Genomic DNA, 6941 nt, shown 5'->3' with positions numbered 1-6941 from the left:
CCAAGAGTGGATACCTGACCCAAGATAGGCTAATCAGAGAGCTTCTCTGGGAATTTTGGTTTCATTCTTTCTCTGGAGATGAAAAACTCATGTGCTGGTGCTCAGTTATTTGAAGAAAGGCAGCCTGCAGTGAGAGAGGGAGGGAAAGAGGATGGGGAAAGCAGGAATGAAAAGCAAATGTCCTGATCGCGTTTGGATCTCAGATTTCAGTTGACCCCGAGGCTCTGCCCCATCCTTTCTCTTCCTGCAGCTGGGTTGCAATATATATGCCTCAACATCCATCCAGTGTATTCCCATTTCCACCTAAGCCAGACAAGCTAGCTATTATCTCTGAGCACGGTTACACTGATCAATGGACCAGAGAAAAAACAACCAGTCTATTTATCCATTATACACACAGAGATCAATTTCTAGTTGTTTGAGATATAAATGGATAAAATGGACTCCATTATTGAATGGGGATAAGGTAACCTACCTTATGTGGTTGTTGTGAGGCTGCTTGATTAAACAAATATAAAGTATCGTGCTTGGCACAACTTCAATGATGGGATATTGTTGTAGGGGAGGAAGAATCCATTTTAAAATCTTGAACCTAGCTCTTCCTTATGTCAGAGTTCTAATTAATAAACACAGAAGGGATGATGGACATTAAAAAGTACCACCATAAATACTGTTGTAGGTAAGGACCAATAACAGATGTTAAAATTGGTGGGCAGTGTGACATATATATGTGTGTGTATATATACCCACACAACAGAATATAGCTCAACTATAAAAAAGAATGAAATAACGCCATTTGCAGCAAGGCAAATAGACCTAGAGATTTTCACACTAAGTAAAGTAAATCAGATAGAGAAAGACAAATATTATACGATATCACTTATATGTGGAATCTTAAAAAGTAATACAAATTAACTTATTTACAAAATAGAAACAGACAGAGAAAACAAATTTATGGTTACCAAAGTGGAAAGGGAGTGGAGGGATAAATTTGGAGTTTGGGATTAACAGAACAAACTTCTATATACAGTATAGATAATCAACACAGGAATTACTATAGAGCACATCAAACTATATTCAATATTTTATAATCTATAATGGAAAATAATCTGAAATAATCTGAAAAAATATATATAACTGAATCACTTTTCTATATACCTGAAACTAACACAACATTGTAAATCAACTATACCCCAACAAAAATTTTTTAAATTAAATTAAAATTTTAAAAAATTGATGGGCAGAAGAACGATGAAAAACAGGAGACTTGCGTAGCCTCAAAATATCTTCCCAGAAGATACTTACTAATTTTCAAGGGAAAGATAGTTACTGTTCAGTAGAGACATCTGGTAGACCTCACCTTACCCTAGTTACTAAGGTGAAACCACCAGTAATGAGACCTTTCCATATCAGGTACCTCCTGATATCATGCACTGAGAAGGGTATATCACATCTGTGGTTTCTGCAGCCAAATGCATGCCTTCAATTTCATGAGAAAACATCAGAATAACCCAAACTGGGGGACAGTCTTTGAAATAACTGCTCAGCACTTTTTAGAAGTAGCAAGGTCATGAAAGACAAAGAAAAACCAAGGCACTTTCACAGATTGCAGAAGACTAAGATATGAAAAACTAAATGTGATGTGGGAACCTAAACTGGAATGCGAATCAGAAAAAGGACGTTAGTGGGAAAACTGGTGAAATTCAACTAAGGTCTATAAATCAGCTAATAGTATTAGGTCAGGGCTAATTTCCTGGCTTTGATCATTGTACTGTGGTTATGGTGTCAGATGTTAAGTTTAAGAGATTCCGGATGAAAGCTATACAGGTACTCTCTGTACTCTATAACTTTTCTTTAATTCAAAAATTATATCAAAAGAAAAAGGAGGAAAAAACATGACTCCTTGAACTTGAAAAAAGAAGCCCTCTTTTTCCAGTTTGTCCCCAATAAGTTTTATTAAATCAATGGTGTAAGTATAAAATGCACAAAACTTAAGGAAAAAACTATAAAACCAAAGTAAACAGCCAAAGCTGTAACTAAAATTCATATAGACTGATGCCAAAGATGTGAGGTTTATATAGTAGCTGTCCCTGGAGTTGAGGTGAGGTCTCTTAGCTCTGTGAGCTTATTTCAGGAGTAAGAACACGCACAGAGACACAGATTCCCTGGTCCAGTCTCACACCCACTGCAAGAGACCTCTCTTCCAGGATTCCTCAAAAGGTGCTCCTTTAGCCTCTGTGTGGGTGACTCTGGGAAGCCAGTTGGGAACTGGTTAGTTGCTCAGGCCCGAGGTGATGGAGGCTTGGATGAGGCAAAGTTGGTGAAGATGGAGAAACACAAACAGACCAAGAATGCCTTTTGGAGGAAGAACCTATGGGATCCAGTCAGAACCTGTACTGAGTGTCAATGATACACCACGCCTGGTTTAGGCCCTTTGCGTATTCACTCATTGGGTCATTCAACAAATATTAGCCCTGCCTGCTCTTACACATTCGATCCCTGGGTGGGGAAGATCCTCTGGAGGAGGAAATGGCAACCCACTCCAGTATCTTTACCTGGAAAATCCCATGGACAGAGGGGCCTAGTGGACGACAGTCCATGGGGTCGCAAAGAGTTGGACACGACTGAAGCGACTGAGCGTGAGCACGTGGGTGACTCTGATAATGAGAAGTTCACAACTCTCTTCCTTTGGTTGATGTTCGGTTTGTGCCCAAGTGCTATTGATGGGAATGAGAAATTAGAATCAACCCAAATCATAGGGCTAAATAGTGCCAGCCCCCCAAATGAGAGGGCACTGTATAGCCACCAAGAGTGATAAGAACATGGCTTATCTCAGTTCATGGGAGTGTGCATATAACAATCTTCAGGAAGAAGAACAGAACAAAAATAGCATTTACACACTGATTACAGCTATGTTAAAATCTCGCTGTGTACATTAAGAGCTAGAGATAATTTAGTAATTTAGAATGGTGCAAATAATTGCTGTTTCATGCTGCTTTGATTTTTTTTTAAAGTGATTTATGTATAGAATTTAAATGAAATTTAGTACACAGAATTTTTTCTCAAATCCTCCATTAAAGGACTTGGGGGTTGTTGTTTCAAAATTGAGAATGGCTGCATGAGCACTGGATTGGGAAGGATCCTGAGGTCCTGTCTCAGCGCCATCAAAGGGTGTGATCTGTTTGATTGATGATGTCTGCCATGGGTGAAGGATTAGCAGTGGCAGTATGCAGGCTAGTACCTGCTTTCTCTTCTTGAGACACTCCCAGCAACCAGTTTCACTTGTGGTCACTCTGAAAGGTGAATAAGCTGTTTAAGGAGCCAGGTGAGAGAAATAACCTCTTCTTTTAGTTGCAGGATTTGGGGCAAGTCACTGGGATACAAGATGATATGCAATAGGGACTTCCCTGGTTGTTCAGTGGTTAAGACTCTGCACTCCCAATGTTGGTGACCTGGGTTCAATCCCTAGTCAAGAAAGTAGATCCCACATGCTGCAACTAAGAGTTCGCACGCCGTAACTAAAGATCCCACATACTGCAACTGAAAAAAAAAATCCCACATGCCACAGCTAAGATCCAGCACAGCCAAATAAATAAATAAATATTAAAAAAGGAAAAAAGGTGGTATGAAATAAACACCATAAGGGTAGGAAAAGCAAAGTCCTCCACAATAGAGGCCAATTTAAGGGTAGGTAGACACAGCAGTGGAGAAAGAAATGGCAACCCACTCCAGTATTTTTGCCTGGAGAATCCCAGGGACAGCGGAGCCTAGTGGGCTGCCATCTATGGGGTCGCACAGAGTTGGACACGACTGAAGTGACTTAGCAGCAGTGGCAGCAGCAGACACAGCAGGGAAGGCTTTATGGCCTTTGTATTGGGTCTTGAAGGATGAGGAGATTTTGTAGGTGCAGATGCCTGTGAAGGGTATTGCACGGAGGCGACAGCATGGATAAAGCACGGAGGTTGGAAAATAACAGGCCTCCTGAGGAGCAAGCAAGAAGATCACTATAACTGGAGCACAGAGCATGTGTAGGTTAGCAGTGGAAGGTGAAGATGGAAACGGAGGCAGGAGCCAGGCAGAGTATGTCCTGAAGGCTAGGGTAATGAGTCTGGATTTTATTAGTCAGCCACAGGGAGGCTTTGGTGAGTTTTGAGGCAGGTCGTGCTTAGAAAGAGAGGAGACCAGAGGATGACAAGAAATGCCTCTTTCCTGGGAGCCCATCACTGTGAGAGGACCCCAGGCCCTATATTTTGACACGATCCCTTTGGAGTGTGGGGTGGAAATCAGAGCACTGGGATAGCGAGGTGTGGGAGGTAAAACCAAACCCCACTGAGAACCACCCCACGGGCTCCATCCACTGTTTGGGATTTCCTGAGCTCTGGGCCGAGCACGGGGAGGTGGAAGCCACAGCCTCCACTTTCTAGGAGTTTCTAGTCTGTGGAGGGAGGCAGCATACCACATGAAACAACTGGAGGCCAGTCTTAGACGGTGTGACCCTGGGCAGGGGGGACACCTGCTGAGGTCAGTGTTTAGGAGTAGAAGATGAACTTGGTGGGGATTCCCCAGGCTCCTGTCCTTGGGGGGAGGCAGCCTGGATGACTTCTAAGGGGTCCTCCAACTCTGCACATCCCTGCGTCTAGGAGGAGCTGTCCTGAAGGATGGGCAGAACTTGGACATGTAGAAGGAAGAGAAATGGGCTTCCCAGGAATGGGGAGCTGGGTGGTGGGGGGCAGCCAGGGCAGACAAGGACTCAGGACGTATGGGGACACCGAGGGGACTGACTGAGCTTTATCAGGTCAGGTTGGGCAGGCTGAGGCAGCAGAACCCCAGGGTCTGGCAACCAAGCAGGTGCCCCGGCTCCATGCATTTGACCAAGGATTCTTAGAAGGGATGTGGGGTGATCGGGGTTCGGGGACAGCTAGCCCACTGTCATCAGGCTCCTTGAGATCTGCCAGATAAGGAAAGGGTCCCAGGAGGCCCATATTGGGGAGTGTGGTTGGCCTCACAAGACTTAGGGGCCCATGGATTCTGCTGTATTCACAGGATGTGACAAGATTCTAAGGATTTTATAACTTCTTTTTAAAAAAAAATATTTAATTCTGGGCTTCCCTGGTGGCTCAGTGGTAAAGACTCCGCCTGCCAATGCAAGAGACACAGGTTCAATCCCTGATCTGGGAAGATCCCACATGCCTCAGAGTAACTAAGCCCATACGCCACAGCTATTGAGCCTGTGCTCTAGAGCCCAGAGGTTGCAACTACTGAGCCCATTTGCCTAGATCCCATGCTCTGCAACAAGAAAAGACACTGCAATGAGAAGCCTGTGCCCCACAACTAGAGAGTAGCCCCCGTTTGCCGAAACTAGAGAAAAGTCCAGGCAGCAACGAAGACCAGCTCGGCCAAACATAAAAATAAATAAATGAAATTTAAAAACATTTATTTCTGACAATTGAGAGTAAGTTCCATGCCTCATTATTGTAGTCAGCCCTGAGTTTTTGCATCCTGGTTGCTATATATTCATTCAGAACTTCCCTGACCAGGGATTAAACCCATTTCCCTTCAGTGGAAGCTCAGAATTTTACCCACTGGACTGCCAGGGAAGTCCCTCCTATTACTTTCCTTTGTCTGCTCTCCCAAAGCGGACCCCAGGGAAGGCACTGCCTCCTTACCTTGCCTTCCACCCTAGAGTCCAGCGTGTCCCTGGAGACTGTGGGCAGGAATGGGAGCTGACCTGGCCTTGAGACACAGTCCGGCAGGGACCTCCCTCTCTTTGCCAGGCCTGGGCAGACCTCTAAGAGCCCTTCTGCCCCTCCTCCATCCAGGGCCAGGGGAGACTCCAGGGCTCTGGCAGGGCAGTGGGTGGCAGTGGCCAGAGTGGAAAGTCCCCACGGGCTGGATTTTATTGGTGTTTGGCAGGCCTGGTTTTGGCCTCCCTCCTGGGGCTCAAGGGCCTGACAATGTGTTTGGAGCACTGAGTGAGGGGTATGAGGTGGCAGAGGGGGTACAGGGTGGGGACTTTTTCCACTCGCTCTAAAATGGAGAGTTCTCTAGTGCCAGGTTGGTGGGCACTGGGCCAGCTCCAGGTCACTTCAGGCGATGAGAAGCCTGTTGCCGGGAAGCCGGCAGGACCTGGAGATGAGGGACAGAAGAGGACACGGGAGATTGGGCTCAGAGCAAGAAGGAGGACAGATGAGGGCTGGGGAAGAGGGTCATGGGGGACCCAGGTGTTTCAGGAGAACTAAAGACATGGGCAGAGTTGCAACGGGACAGAAGAGAGACAACGAAGAACAGAAGCAGGGGCTGGGAGGTCCCCCTGTCCCCATGCCCCTGCCCAGGCCTCCTGCTGCTACAGACCAGTGTCAGAGGCACAACCAGAAGCCAGTGTGGCTTACACGTGGGTGTCCTGAGCACTTGCTGAACTATGATGAGAACTTCCCCAAATGCCCTGTTTGACCAGGAAGTCCTCTAAAGCTACCTCTGGTAGCTCGGACTTCAGTCACTGGGGACCCAGCTCCATCACCTGATCCATGCTAATAATGCCGCCATCGTTACCACCATCAGCACCACACTAACCACCATCATCATTACCTTTATCCTGGCTACTGACCCCATCATCCCCCAGACACCCTAACTGCATCCCTCAAGGGCTTGGGAGTACTTGAACCAGGACTCAAGTCAGAATCTTTGAATGTATCACCTCTAGACCAGTGATACTCAACTATTTTGCTCCCGAAAGGGACGCTGGGCTATGCCTGCAGACATTGTTGGTTGTCACGACTGGGGGACAGCTACTGGCATCTAGTCAGCAGAGGCCAAGGATGTTGCTAAACATCCTACAATGCCCAGGACAGCCCCTCAACAAAGAATTTTTTTGTTCCGAAGTTTTGGAATTACGGACTTGTCTGTAGACCTGCCTATAGACCCTACAGCCCTCATTCTGCCCT

Source organism: Dama dama, chromosome 7, assembly GCF_033118175.1.
Source record: "Dama dama isolate Ldn47 chromosome 7, ASM3311817v1, whole genome shotgun sequence".
NCBI lineage: Eukaryota > Metazoa > Chordata > Mammalia > Artiodactyla > Cervidae > Dama > Dama dama.
Note: the sequence above shows the minus strand (reverse complement) of the source record.